Raw genomic sequence first — 26011 nt, 5'->3', positions numbered from 1 at the left:
CACCTACTGCAAGGTTTGTCCCGTGGGCTCTTTATGTTGCAGGACATGAATTCCCACCTGAAACTGTGGTTTTTATAACAAAGAACATTGAACTGGCCAAGGCTACTAAAATATCCAGGACTGGCCAGGCTGCAGGTAAGGTTTGATCCTGGACCTCAGGACGGTGACGAGGACTTCCAGTTCTCTATCTTTCGCCCTGGCCTTCCGTGTGATTGGCTTTATCCTCAGGAGTCACACTGTGCTTCCCCACACCCCCTGACAGTTCCGGAATCTTCCCCTTGGTCACAAATAGCTGCAGTGATTCTAAACTTCACATCCTCATTCTGGAGGCTCCCGGGGAAAGACAGGAAGTGTGTTTTGTTAGCAGGCTGTTGGCAATCTCTTCTTGGGTTTCACTGCCTCTGATTGAGTTCTGGGCCCATCTCCGAGCCAGTCACTTCGGTGTGGGGGCAGAAGGTGAAAAACACTTCTGAGTAGCAAGAGCCAAACCATATTCCCCCAAACAGGGAAGCAGTGATTTCCTGGAGGAAATGTGGGGTGATGCATCCAGAAGGTGGGGAGCAGATGCCGAGCTACAAGCACGAGCCCGTCCTGTGGTTGATTCACATTTTACTTGCATCTTCTCGGGCCCAGGAAAGCCTCCGAGACAGGCGGCACTGTTCTTTCTTACCCAGAAATAGGCTGACATTGACATCTTCCCTTTCCAGAAGTCAGTTTATTTGGGGTTCTGAGTGCTAAGAATCCCAAGTCTGTCCCTTTCAAAGTTTCACTGGCCTATAGAATCTCCCCCAGGTGGACAGGTTAGGTTCTGGCTGAAGGGAGACACGCTTTGCCTGTGGAAAGATTCAAAATAAAATCCACACTGTACCCGCTGGCCAACCGACCACTTGCCCCCTTGGTCATATTTAGCCACACTTGCTGCTTCTTATTCCTTAAATGAGCCAATTGCCGTGGAGCCTCAGAACCCTCCAAGTGTTCTTTCTCTCTGTCCAGAATGCTCTGGAAGCATTCAGGGCTCTGTGTAAATGTCACAGCCTCCAACTGGTCTTGGATCAGCCAAGCAGGTCGGGCACCTGAAATTGCCGTGTGCATCAATGGTTCGAGTCTCTCTTTCCCTCCTCTAGACTGTCAGCACCGTGAAGTGGGGATCGTGTTTAGCCACAACCACGCGCATGGCCTCCAAATCCGGGTTCTATGTCTGGAACGTTGTAGGTTCTCAGCATTTGTTGAATAATCGAGTGAAAATTCCTCTTGAATGGCCTTATGAACTTTTTTAGGGTGGGGCCGTTTCTGATGCTTTTGTTGGCTTTCATTGGGTGCCTACGAAAATGCTGGGCATAACAGAAATAAAATAGTCTCATTTTTCAAAGGAAGGAATGGAAGCTCTCTGCTGAAGGGATTTGCTGGAGGTTGTACCGTATTGGCAGGTGCTGAGTGCTTCTTGGAGGAATTCTCTTAACAAAGCCATGGCTTGTGAGCATCTGAAGGCACGGAACTGCAGAAGGGAACGTGAGGCCATCTTTCTATGCAGGTTTCTGAGTTTGGTGGCAGGACCACCATGTGCCAGTAAAAGTCAGAATGACATTGTGTGAGGATGACATTGTTTACACCTTCACTCAATGAGGCAACAGAGGTGAGTGCCCTATAAGAAAAAGGATATTCAACCACATCTATTTTTGCAGACCCACAGGTCAAGGCCAAAGCCTCCATGTGCCCATCACCTGGTGGAATCCCCAACTTCTCTGTGCACACAAACTCTCCCTGAGACATTCTTGCTTGTGATCATCCTCAGGACAGTTGGGTGAGGGTATGGGTGTCCCAGAGCAGCTCATGGAAACTCAAAAACATGCCACCTACCTACAGCCGTCAGTCATCTCTATGCTCATAGACAACACACCATCTGTGGTATCTGATGTGCGTGGTCCTTCTCTGTCCCCACATCCAGGCCCATTCCTCTCTCTGCTCTTTCAAAGGGCACCTTGACCTTTTCTGAACAGAACTCTCCATCATTAGTGATAATATCTTTATTTAGGCAATTATTTGCTTAATATTCATCTTCCTCACTGGACTCCAGACTTCTTAAGGGCAGGGACAGCTCTTTTTTAGCTGGATTGGGTGCTCCAGGCTGGCACCTCACACATAGATGGCCTTGTACATACTTTCAGCTCGGGATCAGAGGCTGAGTTTTTTCACTGTTAATCATACCCGTCACCTAGTCACCACCTGGCCCTAGAGTACTGTCTGGCACAGGAGAGAAGGTCAACAGGTAACAGGAGAGAAAGTAAATAAATGGACACTATTCTTTTCCTTCCTGGAGAGGGAGCATGGTTGAGGGGAAGCTATAATTAACCAGTAAATCTACCAAGCCCAACGGTTTCACCCAAGTCCCTTCCTTCAGGCTGAGTAGGTCTGGTTCTCAGGCTCACTGACCCCACATGCCAGCACAGGGAGCAGCTTCCGGCACAATCTTAACTAGTTCTCTGGAGAGGCTGCACCTTTGGACTTCGGTGCAGCAAGTTCTGGGTTAGATATCTAAAGTTTAAGTGGGTCACAGCTCTTGGTCCTTATCACACACCCTTGAAAAAAACACAACAAAACAAATACCCAGGAACGGTATTGTACTTTGACAGACAACCTGGCCCCAGTCTCTGCCTCCAGGTCAGGAAGATATTGGAGAGAAAGGGATTTTTCTTCTCCTTAGCCACACCCTCCTTCCTGGGGGACATCTGAATCCTAATGGGGTCTCCTTGCATCTGATGTTTCACCAACCAAGGGCTCAAGGGTTTTTTGTGGATCCTTGGGAGAGACAAAGGGATCACAGACCTGTTATTCCATCACCAATCCAAAAATCAAGCCCCCTAAACCTTACTGAGAGACCACCAGCATCCAAACATGCCTGGTGTCAGGGCCAGAACCCAAGTCGCTCACCCTTGAACCCTTCCCCTTTCGGAGCCAGAAGAAAAGGCAGAGGGATTCACGGGTCATCTCTTGAGTTGTAGGCTCTGGCTTGGGCCCCAGGATGAGCTCATTTCTTATTCTTAGAGACCAGACTCAAATTAAACAAACAGTTCCTATAAATAGAGCGGGGATACGCTGGGCTCAGTGTCACTGAAAGGTCCTTTTCACGGGGACAGACTCACTACATGGATGTTCTCGGGTTACCCCGGTACTACGTGTGGCAGGGCTGTACCTTTTCAAGTGTTGTCCAGGAGGGAGAAAATAAAGCAGGTGAGTCAGACACTGGGATTTGGCCCGATTCTGTTGTCTTCATCTCTCTCTCTCTCTCTCTCTCTCTCTCTCTCTCTCTCTTTTCTGCATGCTCATTCACACCCTGAGAAGGGGCCGAGAGGAAGGAGGTCATGCTATCAACACCCTGGGCAGCCAACTTGGGCAGTTTCCTCCTGGGAATGGGTCCTGGTTCAGACTGTATTTGACAGAATGTTCCGGCCTTTTAGATTAGATTGCAAAGTCCCTCCGGGAATGGCCCAAGTGCTAAGATTTCCTCCTGGTTTCCCCGAATGCCACCAAATGCAGGGTGGCTGGGGCTTCCAGGGCGGACCCTGAGCTGCAGATGACAGGACCCTCATCACGCGTGGTGATCTTTATGGCCAGGAGCAACGTGGACCAGAGCCCCAGCCCCAGCATGACTTTGGTTTTAGTCACACTGAGGTGTGCCTGAGAGGTGGATGACTTCCCGCCGCCAGGATAGCCAAGCGGGCGGCCGGAAACGTCCAGAATAACTGAATAAACATAAAATCACAGGGAAAGGAAGCCAGGCAATTTCAGCGCACTGTTCTAAGAGATTTGTAAAAATTCATTAGGTTTTTCTCTAACCCTATGATGTTGGACTTACCACTATTTCTTTTCTGCAGATGAGTAAACTGAGGCATGGAGAGATGAGGTACTTTGCACAAGGTCATGCAGCTGGTGAGTTAGGGTTGGAGGCTGTGCAGCTATGGCCCCAGAGTGTGGCCGGTGTCTCATGGTGAAAAATCAGTGCTTGGAGTATCCCTCTGCTGGCAGCTCCTCCTTCCTTCCCAGGTGCCAGCTCTTCCCACTATCAATTCAGGGTTTCTGGTGTCTTGTCTTGGGGTGAAGCCCCTAGCAGCACTTCCCCACCCATAGGAATCTTCGAGGCAGAGCCATGGAACTGAGGCCAGGGGATTATATCAGATGTCAGGACTGTTGTGGGGGGAGGCAAAGATGCAGACATGCTGGACTTTCATTTCCCTGGATTTGAACTGGAACTAGGCAGTTTTGGAAGTGCCCACCACCTTGCCCCCTCCCCCCACCAGAGGCAAGCTGGCTATAGGGCTAAGAATGAAATCAATACTGAGAATAACCAGAACTGCAAAGTGGGTCCTGGTGGCATCCAGAAGCCTGAATCCAACTGGGCCTGCTGCTAGAACCTGTGCTTCTACGTTGCACTTTTAGGAAATCTTTCCCTTTACTGTTTAAGTTGGTTCAAGTCGATCTTCTGTCACTTATAATGGAAAGAGCTCTACCCGAGAGAGGCTGGCCCACAAAGGAACATGGTTTGGTCCAACTAATAACCCAGTGCCACCCATCAATGAAAGCCCATCTGCACACCCCACCTGCTCCATTCCCAGTGACTCAAATCCCAAAGGCCATTTCCTGGCCGAAGCTTCCTCAGGTTGCTCATGGCACAATTACCTATCATTGCCCTTGTTGTCGCCACACAAAACTACTTGGCACTTATTTTAATCTGCCTTGAAATACACTGAGGTATTTCTATCAATTATTCATTAACATTTATCGAATGCTTCCGAAGTGCTACATCCTCTTTAGGAGTCGGGGATTTGGGGGGAATAATGTGAATCACATATCTGAGCCTTACTAAGTGTCGGGCACCCTGCTTGGCATCTAGCAAGCACCAGTGATGTCACTGCATCTCCCCAAAACCCCAGTAGATAAGAAGGGTCGTGCCTGAGGAAATGAGGACGGGGCACCAAGATTTCAAAGCTGCAAAATCACCAAGTGAGTTACCACATGAAGCTGGAGATTTCTACAGACAAAGCTTTAGAACTTGTCTCACTGCTCAAATCCTGCCAGCTTCACAAATCCCTAGTCCACAAAGAGGATATAAAAGAATCAATAGGTATTAGAGGGTTTTACAAACATTAGACTGTTATTCACCTTCTGATGAACACACACATACGGTAAAGTTGGGGATGTTTTGCCTGTTCCTGCACCTCTAGTCCAGCTTCTTCTTCTTTTTCTTCTTCTTTTTTTTTTTTTAAGAGAGAGAGAGAGAGAGAATTTTTTAAAATATTTATTTTTTAGTTTTCGGCGGACACAACATCTTTTTTGTATGTGGTGCTGAGGATCGAACCCGGGCCACACGCATGCCAGGCGAGCCCCAAGTCCAGCATCTTTGAGAGGCTGTGGAGAATTTGATCCTCTGAGGCTGGAGAGATGGAGGCACGGGGACTGTGTGCAATTACACCTGAGAGTACAGAAGGTTAGAGACCATCGAGGAAGCTGCTATGGCTTGGGTCTGGGATATCTATCTTCCCAGTGCTCATGTGTTAAAGGCTTAGTCCCTGGCTTGATGCTATTGGGTGGTGGTGGAGCCTTTGAGAGGTGGGACCTAGCTGAGCTTAGGGGAGTCTGTAATCCCAGCTACGCTGGAAGCTGAGGTAGGAGAATCACAAGTTCAAGGCCAGCCTTGGCTACTTAGCAAGACCTGATTCAAAATAAAAATCAAAAAGCACTGGTGTATATCTAGGTGGTAGAACACCCTTGGGTTTAATCCATAGTACAGAGAGAGAGAGAGAGAGAGAGAGAGAGAGAGAGAGAGAGCGCCAAGTAGAGGTCGTAGGTCACTGATGGTGTCCCTCCAAAAGGATTGTAGAACTCCAGTCTTTTCCTGTCTGCCTCTGTTACACTTGGCCTTGAGGTGATGGGCTTTCCTAACACAAGCTCCTGTCTTGATGTGCTGCCTCACCACAGACCCAAAAACAAAGGGGCCAAACAGTCAGGGACTCCAAAACTGGGAGCCAAAAGATTCCTTTTCTCTTTATAAATGGATTAACTTAGATATTTGTTACAGTCAAGGAAAGCTGACTAACACAGAAACGGATGTGAATTTGTATGCCCAAAGCTTGTCCTGGCAGAGTATGTTTCCTGAAGACAGTTTTGCCTTGTGGACCTTCTTAGGTATGGTCTCCTGGGATCATCAGGAGGGCATGCATCCCCATCAGATACACGGGAAGGTGGACCACCAGAGTCTGCAAAGCAGGAAGGGATTCCTCAGGTGGCCAGAGCGGCAGGTGCCTCAGGGCCGGTGGCTCCTTCCGTGCCCAGTTACTGACCCACATGGTGTCTGAGCACATCCAAGGAAGTACCTTCCTTCCCACCCTCAGGGGTCCTACCTCTCCCCGCTTCCAGGCCCCGTGTGCACATGTTGGGGGAGATGGCATCGGTTTTCCTCTTCCCAGTGGACCACGTGGAGGAAGAGGAAGGAGGCTCTGTTCAAAAAAGTCTGAAGTACAGGTCAGTGTGTTAGGGAGGACATTCCGATTTTAGGAAAGAGACTAACTGTGGGACTTGGGAACAAAAGGACTGTTTACAACTAGGAGTGAGAAGGAATGTTCTGGGGCCAGCCTGAAGTTCTTATCCAGCGTGGGGACAGGGACTCACCCCACTGAGACTTTAAAGAGACACCAGAGGCAAAGCTAAAGACCCACGGCTTCAGTTCTCCTCCCCAGAGGGCCAGACAGGCGAGGGGAGCTGCTCAGGACCCCAGAGGTAGGAAGGAAGGCAGAGCCATGTTCTTCCCCCACTGGACGCTGCCTCCCCCCGGAGGGAATCATGAGCCTCCTGTCCCTCAGGGAAAGAGCCCCTTCCTCTTCCCTTCAATGCCTTCTTGGATTTCTTTCCTTTCCCTCAATTTATCATAAATGGCCCTGGACTAGTGTTGACAAAGGTAGGCATAATCAGAGATGGAGACAGTCCTCCCAGGGAACGTCAGCCGAGAGTATGATTCCAAGACCAACAAGTCCCTGAACCCCAAATCTGGAGACTTCCGTTTTCAGCTACCTGAATAGGTTATGATGACGTCGATGGTCCCCCTGGTTAACATGACCACTGAAGTCTCACCAAGCTCCGGGAGCCCTGCTAAGGACTTTCACATATTTCCTTATTTATTCAATCCTAAGTCCAATAGATCCTCCTATTATTGCCATTTACCAAGGAGGGAACTAAGGCTTAGAGGAGCCAGCCGGGCAAGGTTTCAAAGCCAGCCGGCAGAGCCAGGTCCAGGCTGCCGGATGCATTGCACACCTGACCATGACGCGGTTGTCAGCACGGGGACCTGGAAACCCACGGCTGTACTCTCCTGGGGGCACCAAGTCAGCTTGGAGTTACCTGCTGCTCTTCCCTAGAGTCCCTCTCCCGGGCTTTGCTGGCTTGTAACTAAGAAACTTATTTGACCCATTCCAAGCACAGAGGATTTCCTCTGTTTGGAACTTGGTCTGGAGTTTTTTTGAGAGCAAAAGCACCATGTATGTGGGGTCGGGTAGTAAAAGCATATGATCTGTAGCTATGAAGGTGGAGACAGGACCAGGGGTCTTCTGTGTCTCTAAGGAGATGATTAAATAGACCCTAGTTTGAAGCAGGCAGAGTCAGTATTTAGAGACCATGACATGGCTCTCTAGATGTGAGCTCCATCTCACTGTGGGACTGAGTAAAGCCATGTGCCAAAGTTGTTCCTGTGTGTGTGTGTGTGTGTGTGTGTGTGTGTGTATCCTGCTCCTCAGTGGGGATGTTTCAAACTCTGTAGGAAACAGTATCTCAGTGAAAGTGTCAGTGTAGTTAATAAGAGTGCAAGCAACATGGCGCACACCTGTAATCCCAGCCTTGGGAGGCTGACGCAGGAGGATCATGAGTCCAAAGCCAGCCTCAGCAACAGCCAGATGCTAAGCAACTCAGGGAGACCCTGTCTCTAAATAAAATACAAAATAGGGCTGGGGATGTGGCTCGGTGGCCGAGTGCCCTGAGTTCAATCCCTGGTATACACACACACACACACACACGCAGGCTTGAATTATTAGCAGTGTTTCCTCCTCAAGGCCCCTCAGCTCTGACCCTTGGCTTCCTAGTCTGTAAAAAGCTTAGAATATCTTCCTCAGCATTTATGAAATGCATTAGCTTTTCACAAATACTCCAATTCACCTTCCCCTCTCGATAAAATGATGATTCTATTTTCACCCACTTTTTTTTAAAAAATATTTTTTTCGTTGCTGATAGACCTTTATTTATTTATTTTTATGCGGTGCTGAGAATTAAACCCAGTGCCTCACACACGCCAGGCAAGTGCACGACCACTGAGCCACAGGCCCAGCCCTTTTCGCTCACTTTTGAAGTTAATGGTGACGGTGTGAATTGCCAGCTAGTGAAATAGGAATGAAAGTGATTTTGTCACTGCCAGGCAGGAGCTTTGAGAATTGGAGTGGTCTGTGTCTGAGCCCATGTTCTTTTGCTATAACAGAATATTACACACTAGGTAAGTTATAAAGAAGAACAGAATTTCTCACAGTTCTGGAGACTGGGAAGAGCATGGCGCCAGCGTCTGGCCAGAGTCTTTGTGCTGCATTGTAACATGGAAGAAAGGCAAGTAGAGAAACCAGGCCAAACTCATCCTTCCACCAAGAGTCCACTAATAACAAACTCACTCCTGCGATAAAAGGATTAATCCACTGGCAAGGGGCGGGGTGCCTGTTTGTCCTAATCATCTCTTAAAGATCCCACCTCTCAAAGATGCCACCTCTGTTACAATGCAATTAAATTTCACCATGAGCATTGGTGGGGACGTTGAAACCACAGCAGTCTGCCTTTTCCTCCTCCAGGACTTCCCATCAGCTTGGGTCCCTGGGTCCCTTCTCCTCATCATTTCTAGCCATCACTAGCCATGCAGCATGTGTGAGAAATAACCCTTGTGGTTTGAAGTCACTGAGGCTTGGAGGTTGCTTGTTACCACAGCATAACCTAGCCTATCCTGACTAATAGTGTTGATGAGGGGGTGGGGCAGAAGACACAGAAAACCGCACCCCAACAAGAAGCCTCTCTATGCCCATGTGACTGGCTACAATAAAAAAAGATAGACAACACCAAGTATTAGCAAGAATGTGGAGAGACTAGAATCTTCATATATCATTTGTAGGAATGGTGTAGTCCCTCAGGAAAATTGTTCATTAGTTTCTTTAAAAGTTAAAAATAAGTTTATTAAGCAGCCTAGCAATTTTACTCCTAAGTATCTATCTAAAGGAAACAAAAACACATGTTCACATAAATACCTGTAGGTGAACATTCATATCAATAGTACTAATGACTAAAAAGATATAGTGATCCAAATGTTCACCATCTTGTCAATAGATACACAAAATGTGGTATATCCATGCAGTGGAATACTATTCAGCAATAAAAAGGAATGGAATAGTGATACATGCTATCACATAGATGAATCTCAAAAACACCGTATCAAGTGAAAGAAACCAGATACAAAAGAATATATATTATATGATTAAATTTATATGAAATTCCTAGAAAAGACTAATTTGTAGAGACAGAAGGCAGATCAATGATTTCCTGGAGCTGAACGTGGGTTAGAAGACTGACTACAAACAGATTTGAGGGAGCTTTGGAAGACGATGGAACACTCTAAAACTGGATCTTGATAGTGGCTGCCCAATCCTATAAATTTTCTGAAAATCTTTGAATTGTATACATTTAATGAATCTGTTTTATGGTATGTAAATTCTGTCCCAGTAAAGCTAATAAAAAAGAATACTTAAGCATAATATCTGGCACATAGCAAAAGCTCAGTGAACTTTTATCAGTGCTAATCATTTCAGGAATGCAACACAGGAACTGAGATCCTGCAAGGAACTGATTAGAAGTGAAGATCTGCCTTCCATAAAGAAGGGAGGTTGCACAATCGGGCATGGCCAGACACCCACCTCCTTCCATTCCCGAATTTTGTATTTCCTCTCTGCTGGTCATCATATGCAAAAGGCCAGTGGACACTGACACTGTCCTGCATGGAGTTCCACTAGAAGCCAGGGATTAAAATCAGGGGTCCCTTAAGGTTCTCTGCTGAGGCCCTGGGAAGCCTTGAGACTGAGCCTTTTGAGATGTCACAGGTAGACTTAGCCTGTACATCCTTCCCGCCCCCTCAACAGTCTGATATTTCCAATCAGATCCAATCACGTGCCCCCTTACATCTTCTTAATGCTCTGTACCAGAGTCCTCCTTCTATAAACCCTGCAGAGCCAGGAGGAGATGGGAGATGGCTGAGGGGATTGGGGTAGGTTGGGGTTGGGCAGGGCAGGGCAGGGTGGCTCCTGTGCCAGCGTGTCAGAAACACTCAGTGCATAAGGTTGTCTGTTGTTTATGGTCACGCGAATGGTCACATTCTCAGGCTGATAGATGCAATTCCAAGGAAGTGCCACTTAGGCCCCAGGGTCCTGCAAATGAGACCAAACTGCTTCAGAAAAAGCGATAAAGTTGGAAGGGCCTTCGTTTCCATGACTGCCAAAGATGGAGCGCAGCCCTGGGCCACTTTGGCTCTCTGGTTAACATTTAGCAGGAAGCCAAGTAGGAAAGAGATGATGCGCATAATGGCACCATCTGAAGAGCTAGCACCCCAGAGGCAGAGCCCAGCAGAGAAGTGCGGTGCTGATCTCTGTTTCTGAGCCGGCTCTCCTAGCTACAGTGTCCTCTCTGTGCATCCTTCTTTCTGGTCACTTATTGGAGAGGAGACAAAGTTTAAATGGTAACTGAATAAAAATGAAGGATTAAAAAAGAAGCACTGAGCTATTGACTAAAAAAATGGAGATAAAATATAATGGACATAAAGTGAAAGATAAAAGAGACATAAGTAAATTAGAAAGCAGAAAATAATAGAATTGATAAGAAATCAAAGAGCTAGTTCTTTTAAAGGACCACTAAAGGCAGAGGGCGGTGGTGCACACCTGTAATCCCAGTGACTCAGGAGGCTGAGGCAGGATCAAAGCCAGCCTCAACAATTTAGCGAGGACCTAAGCAACTTAGCAAGGCCCTGTGTCAAAATAAAAAATAAAAAGGGCTGGGGATGTGGTGCAGTGGTTGAGTACCCCTGAGTTTAATCCCTGGTACCAAAACAAAACAAAAAATATAAAAGAGACAAGCCTCTAGCAAGTTTACATGTGAAAAAATAAAATATGAATAAATAATGCTAGAATTAAGAAGGGATTAGAAACATAGAGATGGAAGAAGATTATAGTTGAAAGCACCCAGTGGCTTGAGAGACTGAGATTGGAGGATTGCAAGTTCAAAACCAGCTTCAGCAACTTAGTAAGGCCCCCAAGTAATTTAGCAAGACACTGTCTCCAAATAAAATATGAAAAAGGAGTGGGGATGTGGCTTGCTGGTTAAGTGCCCCTGGGTTCAATCCCCAGTACCAAAATAAAATAAAATAAAATAAAGAAAGCATACTTGTTTAAATTTATGAAAATAAAATAAAGCAAAGCAACCTGCTCAAGAAGAGATAGAAAAATCGGATGAGACTAAAAGCCATGGAAGAAGCTGATAAAGAACTCCCCACCACTTCCATGAAATAGAGGTTCAGATGTTTTGGGGGTGGGTGGACAAACTCAGTCACATGTTAAGGTAAGAGACACTTTCTATATAATTGAATTGACTTCAGGCTATAAAAATGTTTAAAAGTGTCCCAGACAATTTTACTAAGGGTCCCAGTCCCGATAATCAGGCACTGAGGAGAGAGAGAAGGGAAAATGAGGGTGCTCTGGTCCAGCAGATTCAGAGATAGTGAGGTGGGGTAAATGGTGTCCCCACAATTGTGAATTCCTGAACCATGCTCAGGACAAGAGAAAAAAATAGGAATACTGAGAAGGGCACAAAGTTATCATTGTCCGACCTGAAATGTTCAAAAGTATAAGCTGAAAAAGTATTAATAGTCAGTGAGCCCCACAAGATGGTCAGTTACAAAACCCATAAAAGTTCACAGAGCAGGATGGCGAGGGCAGGGCAGAGGAAGGAGAGCTCTGTCACAATGTGCAGTGATGGTAAATAGCTTCAAATTAACTGGGCAAGTTAATCGCTCCATCTTTATGGAGTGAACTATAAAATATGACTGAAGAACATGAAAAATGGCTTCAAAAAATGGCAAAACACTAATTTCCTAATGTTGTAAAGGATGCCCATCATTACTAGAATAACATAAATGTGACATAATTCCAAGAAAAATCAAAACACAATTAAAAAAAATCTGACAAAAGGAATATTGAATGTTCATGTAGAAGAATAAATGCTTAATGATGGCCAGTTATCCAATAAAAATGCCAAACAGAATAATAGAAAGGCAACTATTCAACAAGTTATTAAAAGTCATTACAGAATGATAAACATATATGATTGCAAGAATAATCAACATAACATAGGAATAGAATTGAAAGACAAAAATACATACAGGTGCAAACAGATGTACAATATAAGACAAAGGTGCCAATTAAAATCAGGAGGCAAAGAGAATATTTTCAAAAAATGTTGTTTAACCACTAAGCTCACCATTTCGAAGTTTCTTTTATAGACCCGTGCATCATATCTCATACTGATATCAATTTTCAGTGGAACCAAAATTTAAATAAAGAGAATGAAAAAAGAATGCCAAAAAAATTGGGTGAATTATATATATGCATATATACATATATATATATATATGCATACTCAAACAAAAAGAGAATTAAAAAAATACTGAAAGATTAACAACATAACATTTTTAAGAATCTAAAAGACAAAGTTATAGAAAAAAGACAAAAGACAAATTTATACAAAAGGTTTGCAGCTTTTATGAAAACAATGCTCTCAATAGACATACTTCTTGCAAATAAATAAGAGAAAGGACACTTGTTGGACTAAAGGAGAAAGAATACCAACAGCAAGTCCACACAGACAAACAAAAATGACCAAGAAACATGGAAAATTTCTTCTCAATAGTAATAGAAGAAATGCAAACTAAATTAGTGAAATGTTATTTGAACTCAGAATGTTGATGGTAGTATTCTCAGAGGGTGTGGGAAATGGACTCTTTGTTTCCTACCAAAGTGAATGTAAATTGATAAAACCTTGGAGAACAATTTGGTTAAATCTATTATAAAAGTTAAAACATGGAAATTCCTTTGATTAAGAATTATTAAACTTAATAAAACTTATTATTGAACTTTTAAAAACTGTCTCCTTAGAAAATGATCATGCTACGCACCAAGATTTAGTGTACAAGATACTCATTTCATCCTTGCAGCTGGTTGGGAACAAATGAAACAAGGTAAGAGTCAGCACAGTGGGATTGGCTCAGTGAAGCTGCGGTCAATGACAGTGTACGACAGCACTAGCCAGAGTCCACTGTGATTGGTTGGTGACTGTGACGCACATTTGAAATGCAGTTTAGACACTGCCCACACGATGCAATATTCTGTACCACTCAAACACTGATGTAGATGAACATTTATAGCTTGAACTATATGTAGTGTTAGGCAGGAAAACTTACAAATTAGAATATACTGTATATGAGAAGATTCCATAATATCCATGTGAGTAATGACAGAAGAAAAGTCTACGATACACATTGAAGTGCTGGAAGTGATATATGTCTAGTAAAAATTTACATACACACATTTATTTATTAATCTCAGAGGGAGAGAGAGAGGACATTTGCATATATAGCATACTGCTATATCTGTCATATTTTATTATTAATTACTGCTGTTAGTCTCTTACTGTGCCTAATTTACAAACTTTCTCATAGGTATACATATATGCATAGAAAAAACAGTAGATAGATAGAGGGTTCAGTGTTTTCAGGCATCTGTTGGTGTCTTGGGACCTACCCCATGTGGATAAAAGGACTGCTGTAGTTTCTTTAGCAGAAGTTCCTTTTTTTTTTTTTTAAAGAATATCATGTTAAGTGAAGTAAGCCAATCCCCAAAAACCAAAGGCCAAATGTTTTCTCTGATATGTGGATGATGATCCATAATGGGGGTACAGGGAGGCGCATGGTAGAAATGGAGGAACTTTAGACAGGGCAAAGGGAAGGGAGGGGACATGGGGGTAGGAAAGATGGAGGAACCAGATGGACATCATTACCCTAAGTACATGTATGAAGACACAAATGGTGTGACTCTACTTTGTGTACGACCAGAGACATGGAAAATTGTGCTCTATATATGTACTATAAATTGAAATGCATTCTGCTGTCATGTATAATAAATTAGAAAAATAAATAAATAAAAAAGAATAATAACAGTCAATACTGGTAGGTACTCCAGGGTGGAGAAAGGTACTATCTGGAAAGGTCTTTGACGGGTATCAGGTCATCATATCAAAATTTACAGCCTTTCAGGAGAAAAAGTAAAGTATCAAGAAAAATGCTTAATAGCATGTCCCGTAAAAATGTGACAGGATTATGTTTTTCATTTTCTTTTTTTAGATTCTTCTCCTTAGTCCAGAGTCGATGAGATCATGTTATGCTTACAATCAGGAAACAAAAACCCTCACAATGCAACTTCCAAGTATTATAAAACCCTCCCATGGCTTTAACTGCCCTAGGAGTGGGCCCTGCCAATCTCCTCCATATTCCCTCTCCCTCTCCAGGTTGCAGAGTTCCAGCTAAATTCTGTTGCTTCCTCTTTCCCACATCTACTTTCTGTTTCTTTCTTTTTTTTTTTTTTTTTCTGCCAGGAGTGCGTTCTCTTCTTCAAGGCTTAATATCCCAGGAATTAATTTATGAAAACCTATTTATTAAGTTAGTTTTCCAGCATGAACCACTGGCCAACATCAGTCAGTTTGGATATTCATTAAAACAAAAAAACATTTCAGTAGCCTTTACCAGAAAATTTCATAGCTTTAGGCAATGTTTAGTTTTGGTTGTTATTGATAGGAATATGCTTTCAGCATTTCTTATAGGAAATTTTGATTTTATATCAACTTTCCCCCCTCAACCTGCATATTTAGAATTTTCAAACTTACATAAACATTATACAGGGCTGTGGAGTGAGGCTCAGTGGTAGAACATATTTAGTGCTTACCTAGCATGTGTGAGGTCCTGGGATCAGTACCCAGCCATGGGGGATAAATTATACAGCAAATTCCCATGTACCCGTTATCTGGATTGTAAAATGGTTACATTGAGGGTTTTTTTTTTTTTTTTTTGATTTTTAAAGAATATGGTCAATGCTTTGGTTACAATCTTTGTTCAATTTTTTGATGATCACTTAACAATCTTGGGCTTTTATAAAGCTGGTTTTGTTGATTGTTTCCTTTAAAGTTTCTATTTATGGTTAATGCATATTAGAAATGAAGTACTGATAACGTGATTCACTATACTAGTTATTCTGAGGAAATTAACTTTCTCGTTTTTTGAACGGTTGAACACATTTTTATGTTAAATGTTTATGCAAACTTCTACTTATTAACGTATTTCAAATGATCCTTGTTAGAGCCAAAATTTTCAGCATTTCTCAGGAAAGAATTGTTTCAGCTAATCCTGATTTCTCTAATATGCTTTTAAACTTAATTGAGATTTCAGACTTCTTTGGGATGTTTTGCATTAAAATTTGATTTGTTTAAAACTGAATTACAACTAAATTCTATTTTAAACTTAATAAATTTAAATTTAAGCCTGACAGAAAAAAAGTCTAGGATACACATTGAAGTGCTGGAAATGATATCTGTCTAGTAAAAATTCACCTACACACATTTATTTATTTATCTCCTGTTCATATTTTCTAACAATCACAAAACCCTCTTATCCAGCATTTTGATGTCTGCTGTTTCAGTCAACTGAGATTTTGTTCAACTAGAGAGACAAAGAGAGAGAGAGAGAGAGAGAGAGAGAGAGAGAGAGAGAGAGAACTGATGAAAGATCATAAAAAATACTTACAATTGAAAGAATAGAAAAAGACATTCATGAGTATCAAAAGGAAATGAGAAGAAACTGAAGCAAATTTGTTTGACGTGAAATGCTTAATATTTGGAAAATATCAATTCACGTGGAAAAAAAAATCAGCTTAGACTTATTCCTGCTTTGCCACTGCCCCCCGCCCCCCGCAGTGCTAAAGGTTGAACACAGGGCTTTGCATATGTCACTTTTTAAAAGGTAGCATTACACAAGATTCATTTGCCGGGCGGCATTATCAAGCTAAATTTGGTTAATAGACAGAAAAGCATATCTTACAATAGGAAACTCAAAATTGAATATTCTAATTAAAGCTACTCGGTAAGGCAAATTTAGTGTATTGGTCATTTGGTCAATTGAATTGATTTGCTGTGAGTTGGTCATGAAAGGAATTGACTAAGAGCTAAGTACTCGACACATTTTAATTTAATTCTCCTAATAGGTTCTCTATCATCCCTATTTTACAGATGAGAAAATGAATGGTTTTGCTGGTTGGGTAATGTAAGATACTAAGTGAGGCTGTTTAAGCCACAGCTTAAATTGTCTGCTTAACCTCAGAACTAGCTCTCTAGCACCCACCTAGCTCTCTGCTCCTGGTGGCCTTACAGAGCACAAACTGTTCCAGTAGGCTTCCCTTCTTGCAGGAAGTCTTCCTGACTTCCAAGACCAGACTAGGCATTTGTCTTCTGGGTTTCCAGGGAACTCAATTCACGTCTCCATCACAGCACATGCAGTACTTTGAAAGTGTCACCATGTGTTTCTGCCTTGCCCAGGATATTGTGAATTCCTGGAGAACATAAGCACTGACTTTTTCGTCTTGGTAGACCTGGTACCTGCCACAGGACCCTGGCACACAGTGGGTGCTCAGTGAGGGTATACTTGACACGAGTGGATTTCAGAACGTATCCAGTCTTGTGTACTGATAGTTCCGGGGCTCTCTGAATCATGTTAGCTTAGCTTGGGTGCTGGGGCTGCACTAGTGGGTTGAGTGGCATATCAGATAGCAATCCAGGCAGCGGTCGGAGGTATTTTCAGATGGGAGTTTGAGTGATTGTAGATGCCCTACTATACAGCATTGCTCCCAGGAAGGCAAAGGAGAATAAGGGAGGCCCGAGAACAGTAGCTTTCTGTTTCTCGCTCTCCCTATCTAACCATTGTATATTTTTCATAGTACCTTAATCACACTGTCATCCTGATTCCCTCCTAAGATAAGAAGGTGACTCCAGGAAAGTGGAGGTCTTGTTTGACTCATTCTTTAGTAAATTTCCAGGGCTTAGGGCAATAATTAGCACCAAGTTAGTTCTGATTAATAGTTGTTGAGTGAATAAGCCTTAGTTAGGTTCCTCATTCCTATCTCTAAAGCTTCTTCTAGCTTTAATGGTATGTGACCCAGGGTCTGTTCTGGGAACTTGACCCAAAGCATCTTTTCAACCTCCCAGACATAATAAGGAGAAAATGAGGATGAGGGGGAAAAAGGCACACTCAGACATTGTCAGTGGGACTGCAAATTAGTACAAGCACTTTGGAAAGCAGTATGGATATTCCGTAAATGAGCCACCAGATGACCCAGTTATCCCACTCCTTGATATTTATCCAAAAGATCTAAAATTAGCACACTATAGGGATGCAGCCGCATCAACATTTATAGCACACAATTCACAATAATTTAGTTATGGAACCAGCCCAGGTGCCCATCAACACATGAATGAATGAAGAAAATATGGTATATCTACGCAAGGGAGTTTCACTCCGCTATAAAGAAGAACGAAACGATGGCATTTACTGGTAAGTGAATGAGTGGGTGGAACTGGAGAACATCCCGCTAAGTGAAATAAGCCAGGCTCAGAAAGTCAAGGGCCAAATGTTTTTTTTCTCATATGTGAAAGCTAGAGCAAAATAAGAAAAAAAAAATTAAAAGGAGGGTGGATCCCAGGAAAATAGATCAGTGGATAGCGGGGGAGGGAGGAGGCACAGGAAAAGGGAAGAGCTGTGAATGAAATTGACCAAATTATGCTATGAACACATATGAATGCCACAGTGAATTCCACCTTTGTGTATAGCTATATAGCACCAATTTAAAAAGAAGCAATAAGTAAAGAGAAGGCAGACCGGGAGAGTAGAGGGAGGAGAACAGGTGAGGGAGGAGGGGGAGGAAAGAGGAAGTACTGGGGAATGAAATGGGGAAACTATAAGCCATGTACATATGATTATATATCTGTTATATAAAACTATAATGCACCAATAAAAGCACACAGAAAAACCCAGTTTGACACTGTCCCCTAAAGTTGAATGTAACCCTTAATCTAACTATTATTTCACTCCTAGATTGCACATGGATAAGACTGGATAGATGTTAAGAATGTTCATAAAAGTACAGTTCATAATATCAGGAACCTATGAGTAACCCAGACAACTAGGAAAGGGAGTGTTGGTGAATAAATTCTGATATATTCATATAATGAAATAGTATAGAAAGGCCAAACCGAATGCCTGCCACATGCATCACCAGGGTGGATCTTACCAATATCAGTAAGCCCTACAATTACACTTTTTTTTTTTTATAAAGTTAAAACAACATGTATGCATACATACACATACTTAATACATATAACACAAAGAAGACTTTTATTTTTATTTTTTTGTGGTGCTGGGAATTGAACCCAGGGCCTTGTGCATGTGAGGCAAGCACTCTACCAACTGAGCTACATCCCCAGCCCCCACAAAGAAGACTTGATAAGATCCTATAGAAAAGAATGTCAGGGAATATTAATCACATAACTCAGGATGAGGGTTCACTTTGGCTTGGGAGAAGGAGGGAAATCAAATGAATATGGATATATAGGGTTGATATATGTTTTAATTTCTTGTCAAGGTCCTTGTGTTTTTTGTTTTTTGGCAACAGGGGTAGGGGAAGTTTCGGGAGTTTTATCTTCATTGAAAATAACAAAGAAGTTCATGCATGGATCAATGCATGTTTTGTGGACTATTAAGTACCAGGGGGCCAATTATAAAAGCATCTAACAGAAGTTAGACTGAGATGAGGGAAATAAGGTTATTAATTATAAGAAACACTGGAGGTTTGAGTCTGGACCACAGATTGACTAATTCAATTCAAAGTGTCAGATGGAAGGTTCAGAGCTTGTTCTAAAAGGCCCCATTATGAAACTTATCTCCACAACAGCTCTCAGGAGTACTTTACAAAACACCCACCTGAAGAATGTATTTTCTTTTGTAAATATTCTCTTCCATTTCCGGACGGCACCCGGACCCGGCTCAGCAAAACCAGCAAGTGACTTGGAGATTGCCAGCAACAGAGGACATGGATTCCTTGCTTTTCACAACAACTGAACTCTCCTGTCTGCTCCAAAGACTCCTCTCGTGTTCTCTTCTTCCTACGAGGCATTAAATGTGAAATAAGGCCTTGCTTGGCAGTTTGCCACCAAGTATCCTTTTGCAACTTCTGTAACCCATGCTTATAGCACCGCGGAGCTCTGTAATGCATATCGGAGTGCTGCGAACACAGGCTACTTCCAGGCAATGAGTTAGTTGTCATTGTTTTAAATAAATAACCTGTTACTGCAATTCCACTATTACAAATACAGAAGCTTGCTCTGTTTTTTGGATTCTTCAGGATCTGGAGAAAACAACAACCTGTTAACTCTGATCTATGGGACGGGCTCTGCTGTTCTGGCACAGAGTAGGCACTTCAGAATGCTTGTTGAATAAACAGGCATGATTTTCCAAATACTAATTTTTGGATTTCAAGAGAAAGACTAGTAGAGAACATACTTTCTCTGGACAGTGTTTTCTATAGCAAAAAGATGGATCTAAAAAGTATGAATGTATTTATGGCATATGTCAAAAGAAGTTGTAATCTGAGACTATCTTTGGGAATTACGGACGCTGATAGGCATTGCGCTTGAGGACATCCACATGGCAAGGACATACCTTCAAAGAGTGTACAGAATCTGGAGAGGCAGCATATGTGCGTGTGCACCCCCCCACACACACACTGATTGAGCAATTAGGAGACTAACAAAGCCCTCCCACATAGATGGCCCCCTTGTTAAAACGACAAATTCTCCAGATGGCTTGGACACGAACCTTGAATTTCTTTGCCAAAAGACAGCAGCAGTGTCTAATGCTGGTCATATTAGAAACCAAAGGAGAAAATGAAAGACATAATTAAGTCCTTTGGGATGAAGTTAGCCATCAAAATGAAAGAAATACAGACCTTTCCCATAAGATTAGCCACCAAAAGCAGATATTCGCAAGAGCATACCTCTAGAAGGAGAAAGGAAAAGTCCCTTTTCCTGTCCCCTAAGGACATTTTATCCAAATGGAGAAAAATCCCATATACTTTTCAGGAAGTCATAGGAGGTTCATGCATAGACACATGTTCATATTTTCCCAATTGAGGTTATTTTTATTAAAAAAAAAAAAATCTGAACCCCCGTCCCTCTGCTAGTGACTGCTCATTCTTTGAGTGACTCCACTTGCCAAACTACTTCATTTTTTTGTTACTGTTTTGCTTTCCATCTAAGTCCTGTGTTCGTTTTCCCCTAAATTAATATGCTTGCTGGTAAGCTGGTCTCCAAGCGTGAAGTCATTTCTCATGTGCGTGTTTTGCAGGCACCGCTGACAGTCAGCTCTTGAGTGCAGTCATGCTGTCGACCGACTTGACCCGACTTGCCTCCACTGGAACACGAAGGCACAAACAGCGCTCTCCACCCCGTGGCTGCCTGAGGTCGGGTGGGGCAGAATCCACAGAAGGTGCTTCTTTTTCTTGGCTACCTAACATCTCCCCACCACCACCACTCCAAATTGGTTGCCAACCTGGGCTTCACCCCTTCTTGCTGCTACAATTCCCTTTGGAGAGTGGGGTCTTAAGTGAAAAAATAAGTAACACATGCTCTGGGAGACTGGGATCAGTGTTCCACAATACAACATCGGGATCCCTGCAGGCCCGTGTCTTTTATGGGTTTGCACCCACACACAAGCAGACATGGGTATGGATGGAAAGAGAAGAGCCACCTGGAGCTTCAAGATACAGCACGCTGAAGATGGGTTGTGGCTAGGTGTTTTTACCTCCGCCAGTCTGCGAGTAGTTTTTAAGTTGTAGGTGGACATGATATCTTGGTTTTATTTATTTATTTTTATATGTGGTTCTGAGGATGGAACCCAGTGTCTCATGCCTGCTCAGCAAGCGCTCCACCACTGAGCTACAACCCCAGCCCCCGCTATTTCTTCTTAAAAAAAAAAAAAAAAACAACCACACATTTAAGTATAATTTACATACAGTAAACTGTACATATTTAAAGTGTCCTTTGTTGATTTTTGACCTATGCTGAGAAATCATCACTGCTAAGATTACAAACATTTCTGTCCACTCCAAATGAGTTTCTTTGTAGATATAGCCAATTTTTATCTTTAACTTGGAAGGCTTCTTGGTTTTGAGGGGATTTGACTCACTTAGAAGCCCAGGGTTTAATGTGGGGTCTCTGATAGGATTTAAGAAACCCACAGCGCTGCACCCCCAGTGCACTTCTTCCTGGGGAGGTGGGGCTGCAGGGGGAATGCTCTGATCAACAAGGCTCAGGACTTCTCTTCTGACTCATGCATGTCCTGGGGCACATACTCGGTTCCGATAAGAGGCAGTGAATCTGTCCTCCGTTTTGTTTATAATGAATGAGTCACGCTGGAAGTCAGGCATCTCCTTTTTTTCTCTCCCATGTTACGGGTTAGGCAAGAAATCAGAGGCAGAGACACCCCAGTCAAAGCGTAGTCATCCTTAAAGTGTCCAGTGACTCCAGCCTCAGCAGTTTAGGACGCGTGACTCAACGGGGACCCCTACTGGTGGGACCAAGAGGGGCCGTGCGGAGGAGCTAAGATCTGCCTTTCCCACACCTCAAGGGCAGACGGGGGCGACGGCTTGCAGATGTACCAGAGGAACGGGAAGCAGCAGCTGAGGTCCTTGCATCCTGCATCCTGTCCGCCCCACCTGCATGGAGGGGTGAGCTCCAAGTGTGAGTCACAACCTTCAACCTAGGCCCACACTGGAGCAATCAACTACATAATTGCTTCAGGACGAACCTTCCCCCAGCTGCAGGCCGCCCCCAGGGTACAGCTCTCCAGGCTGCAAGCCAACAGCCTTCAACTCTGTCAATTGTAAAGCCCCAGGTTTAAAAAGCCAAGTTGCATTATTATTATTTTTTTTAGCCAATGCCTTCTTGGCCTACTTCGGATTCCTATACCCAAGTCCTAATGGGAGCGGGGGTGGGGTCGGGGGTGGGGTGCTGTCTTAACTAGAATTAATGTCATGATCAAGTCAACATGAAGTAGATTTATCCGCTGTTTCAATGCATGGAAGCAAAGCGCTTTGTTTTGAGAACAAATCACCATAGCAACGCGGCCGCCCCAGTTACAGTAAGCTCAGCACAACCAAAATAAAAATCCTTACCAAGTCTTGGGATTGGCTGGGGAGAGCCACTGAACCTCTGCTTGCCGCTTCAGGTGCCATTAGCCGGCTGGCGGTTTGACTTTGTAACTTGCTGAAAGGGATGCTTTCAATAATAACAAAGCTGAAAACTTGGCTTACAAACAGTTGGGATTCTAGGCCTTTCCCCAGCCAGTGTACATATGGGCAGCCCTGGCGGCCAAACTGCTCCACTGCTTTGTTAAAATAGAAGCTTCAGAAAAGCCCTGGCCGTTATTCACTGTGACTTGCCGTTCTGTGCCAAGTTGGAGGTACGCCTGGTAACATAAATGCTGGTCTTTAAGAAGAGGCAAATCAATACAAAAACAGGTTTCTGTAGGTGTGAAAGGAAGAAAAGCAAGGCCACCTTTATTTTTTTTCCCCTCTACCTCCAGCTCTGAGCTTTAGCCAGAGCTGTTTAATTGTCTGTTCTTCTCTGGGGCGTTTTTCCTTCTCCCAGTCTGCTCGGCTCCGGCATCCCCATCTCCCATGAACAGAGTCACCTTTGACCTGGGCCTCGCCCCCGTCATTCTCTTTCCCCATCTTCACCTTCCCCGTGGCTCCTCAGCCTCTCAGGCTGGAGTGTGTCCCAGGCCCTGCCCCATGACCCAGGATGACCAGTGTGCTCTGTGGTACATCTTGAGGCCACCAGCACTAGGGCTGCGGCACTCCTAACCTTTGGGGTCAGTGCCTTGAAATTCTCTCCTGCCTTTCAGGCTGGTTACTATGATTCAGTTCCGTCTTCCTTTCCTCCCCTAGTTCTGTGTCTCTATCCTCCACCTAAAGGTGGGCACTGTCTAAAGCTGTCTGCTGGTCCTTCCGTGTTTCTTCACCTTTAGCCATTTATGCGAAGCCTTCACCTCTCACTTCTGTGCAGATGTCTCCTACATCTGAAATGGAGCCTGACCTGTCTCACAGTAACAACTATCAAACTGAGCTTATCCTTCTTCCTCTAAACCAGGCCCTCTCCAGACTTGCTTTTTTTTCCTGTTAAACACTCCCATTATTTCCCGAGTCCAGGCTTCAAAACTGGCTTTGGACTCCTCTTAGGCATATATTTCCTTTGCCCCATTGATCGGCCTACTTGGATATTACTTTATGTCCTTCTTTCCATTTCCAAAGCCATCTTCCTCTTTCTGGCCCTCATTACCTATTGCTTGGCTTGGGTACAGCAGCTTCTGCAGTGATCTCCCCACCATTCCTCCCTGCCAGCCAGCAAGGAGTGGGAGAAAGAAAGTGAGCTTTGTGATTTGAATTTGCAGTTATTTCCACTGTGGTTTTAATTTCCTAATCTCTCCAGAGTCTCAGTTTCCTGGCTGTAAGGTTATGATAATAACTATCAAGTCCCCGGCACACTGTAGGTGCTCAATTAATAGTAGTTCCTTTCCATTTCAAACTCAAATGGACTTCTTGGTCACATCTTTTCCTTCTGCTTTTCTACTGAATGGAGAACAATCCTCTTATCCTATCCCTTGGGAGCCTGGTACATGGTGGGCCCACTATGTTGCTCCTGCCTCACTGTTCACAAGTCTTTAAACACCATTGTTCCATTTCCACGCATCTTTGCTGAGCTGGTGGACTCTACCGAAGGGCCTCACTCACATCTGTCTGTGGAAATCCTAGCTGTTCTTTCAGACCCCTCTGGACTTCCACCACTGCTCCAAGGCCCCTCCTAGTCCTTCTGTGGATTTGCCCTCCTCCTCTGACCTCCAGAGCACTTACATCTCTCCTGGGTCAATTTCATTCTGCTTGCTCATGTTCTAGCTTTGATGCCTCTTTATGACAAGGCTGTGCATCCCTGATGGCAGAGACTGTTACAGCATCAAACCCAGACAGTTCTGCACCTTATGCAATGAATGGCTGACGCTGGACAGACCTGCCCAGTCACGCTTCTTTACTAAATTGTCTTCTCTCCTAAGCTGTCGGGTGTCGCCCTTGCCAGAAATAAAGTTGCACGGGGATGCAACTCTCTCACTCAGGCAAAGGCAGTCTCTAATTGACACCACATTCCAGAGCTGAAAATCATAGGAGAGGGTTCCTTTCAAATGTGCTATGCCACTGTTTCATTAGGCCTGCTTTATTGACTATTTTCACTAATCCCAGGAAACCCCTTTGAAATCACAAGTTTTGTTTACCTTTCAGTCCTCAGAGAGTCACATTCTTCTCAGTGTAGAGATATCTTGGTCACTCAGAGAGATCCCTGAGAATATTTAAAATTCTTCTTTTATCATCCACGAATCTTTAACACCCATAGGTTATCCATGACTTCACAAGGCAGGAACTCAGATCAAACACTGGGCTTTTGCAAATAGAATGAGAGTTCTTTGAGCAACAGGCCAGTCTCTTTAAATTGTCTGTAGTTCTTAAAATTAATATCAACTTGCAGTTTTTAATATATTAATATCATAGTACCCAATTATACTTCTCTTTATATTTAGGAAATTATATATATCTTACACAGCATATATGTATGGGTGTGTGTTATTCTCTTCTACTTGACCAGTTTAACTTAAGGATGCATGAGGTTGGAAGTAGGTCTTATCATTATATGGGAGTTATATGAGCTCATGTTGGCAATACTCTTGCAAAGTACAATTTTCAAAAAGTTAAAAGTCTCATTAAAAAGAAAAAAAACAGAAGTCAAAGATTCTATTTGACTGAATTAATGAGGAAATCAGGAAGATGTTAAGACTGGTTTAGGAGAAAGTCAAGGACCTGGAGGTTTAGAGTTGGTCAAAGACATGCAGAAATAAATTTGCCAAGAAATGCAAAACAATTTGCTTTTTCTAGAGCATATTTATAATTAGATATAGGAAAGTGGACACAAACCAGTCTCACAAACTACTCCTTCCCCAAACCTGTCCACAGTGTTTCATTCTGGGGCTCTAGAATCAGACTACTTGATTTCTGATCACAGTTCGACCATTTACTATGGGTGACTGTGGTCAAATTACTTAACCTCTCTATTTCAGCTTTAATCTTGTAAAACAGGATTGAGTATCTTTATGGTTTTGTTGAGGATTAAATGAGAATGCATAAAGCCTCAACAAATGCAAGTCATATTACTACTAAGAAAAGGTTCATTAGGCTGCCGAAATTTTTATTCAGATATTACAGCATTTTGAGTAATAAACTATCCCATGTCTCATTAAAAAGGGATATGGAGCTACATTTTAAAGCCAAAGCAAGAATAATTAAATCATTGAGATAAGTCAATTTGTAAACTAATAATTAAACTTGCTTAAAAAATTACAGTAAACTCCAGGTGTGTCAAAGGGGACAATTCTCTTCCAATTTTGATGTCAAAGGAACAAGTATCCATGTGGTGGGCATACCTGGAAAATTAACCTTCCTTAAGATGTCCCAGGAACTGTGTTTACTGTGCAATCATTGTGTACCAGAGAATTGAGTATTTTCAAAAGGAGGATACTTCCTCCTTCCCTTGGTTAAATAGATTGTTGCAGAGTGAAAATAACCCACAGAAAAGTGTATTTATGGCAAAAAAAGTGGATAGTATGTTAATGTTGTAGAAAGTGGATCACTAGCAAGTCAGACAGCACAGG

The 26011-nt window shown here is 43.3% G+C and overlaps 1 protein-coding gene and 1 non-coding gene across 7 annotated transcripts in view; both read right to left on the bottom strand.

Annotated features, from left to right (window-relative positions):
* The window catches only part of Mrtfb (myocardin related transcription factor B), a 236746-nt gene extending 214242 nt beyond the window's left edge, over window positions 1–22504 (bottom strand). For all 6 annotated transcript variants that reach the window (XR_013089462.2, XR_013089461.2, XM_076840859.2 and 3 more), the window contains exons 1-2: window positions 22434–22504; window positions 19184–19365 (exon numbers count right to left, since the gene is read on the bottom strand). The gene's annotated coding sequence lies outside the window, so the exon portion shown is untranslated. The remainder of the gene's footprint in view (window positions 1–19183; window positions 19366–22433) is intronic.
* Window positions 18613–18686, bottom strand: Trnav-cac (transfer RNA valine (anticodon CAC)). Its single transcript has one exon. It is a non-coding gene; the product is annotated as a tRNA-Val (tRNA).
* Window positions 22505–26011: the final 3507 nt, after the last annotated feature.

This window comes from Callospermophilus lateralis, chromosome 19 (assembly GCF_048772815.1).
Source record: "Callospermophilus lateralis isolate mCalLat2 chromosome 19, mCalLat2.hap1, whole genome shotgun sequence".
Lineage (NCBI taxonomy): Eukaryota > Metazoa > Chordata > Mammalia > Rodentia > Sciuridae > Callospermophilus > Callospermophilus lateralis.
The sequence above is the reverse complement of the archived record's forward strand: the minus strand, read 5'-3'. Positions and strand labels throughout refer to the sequence as shown.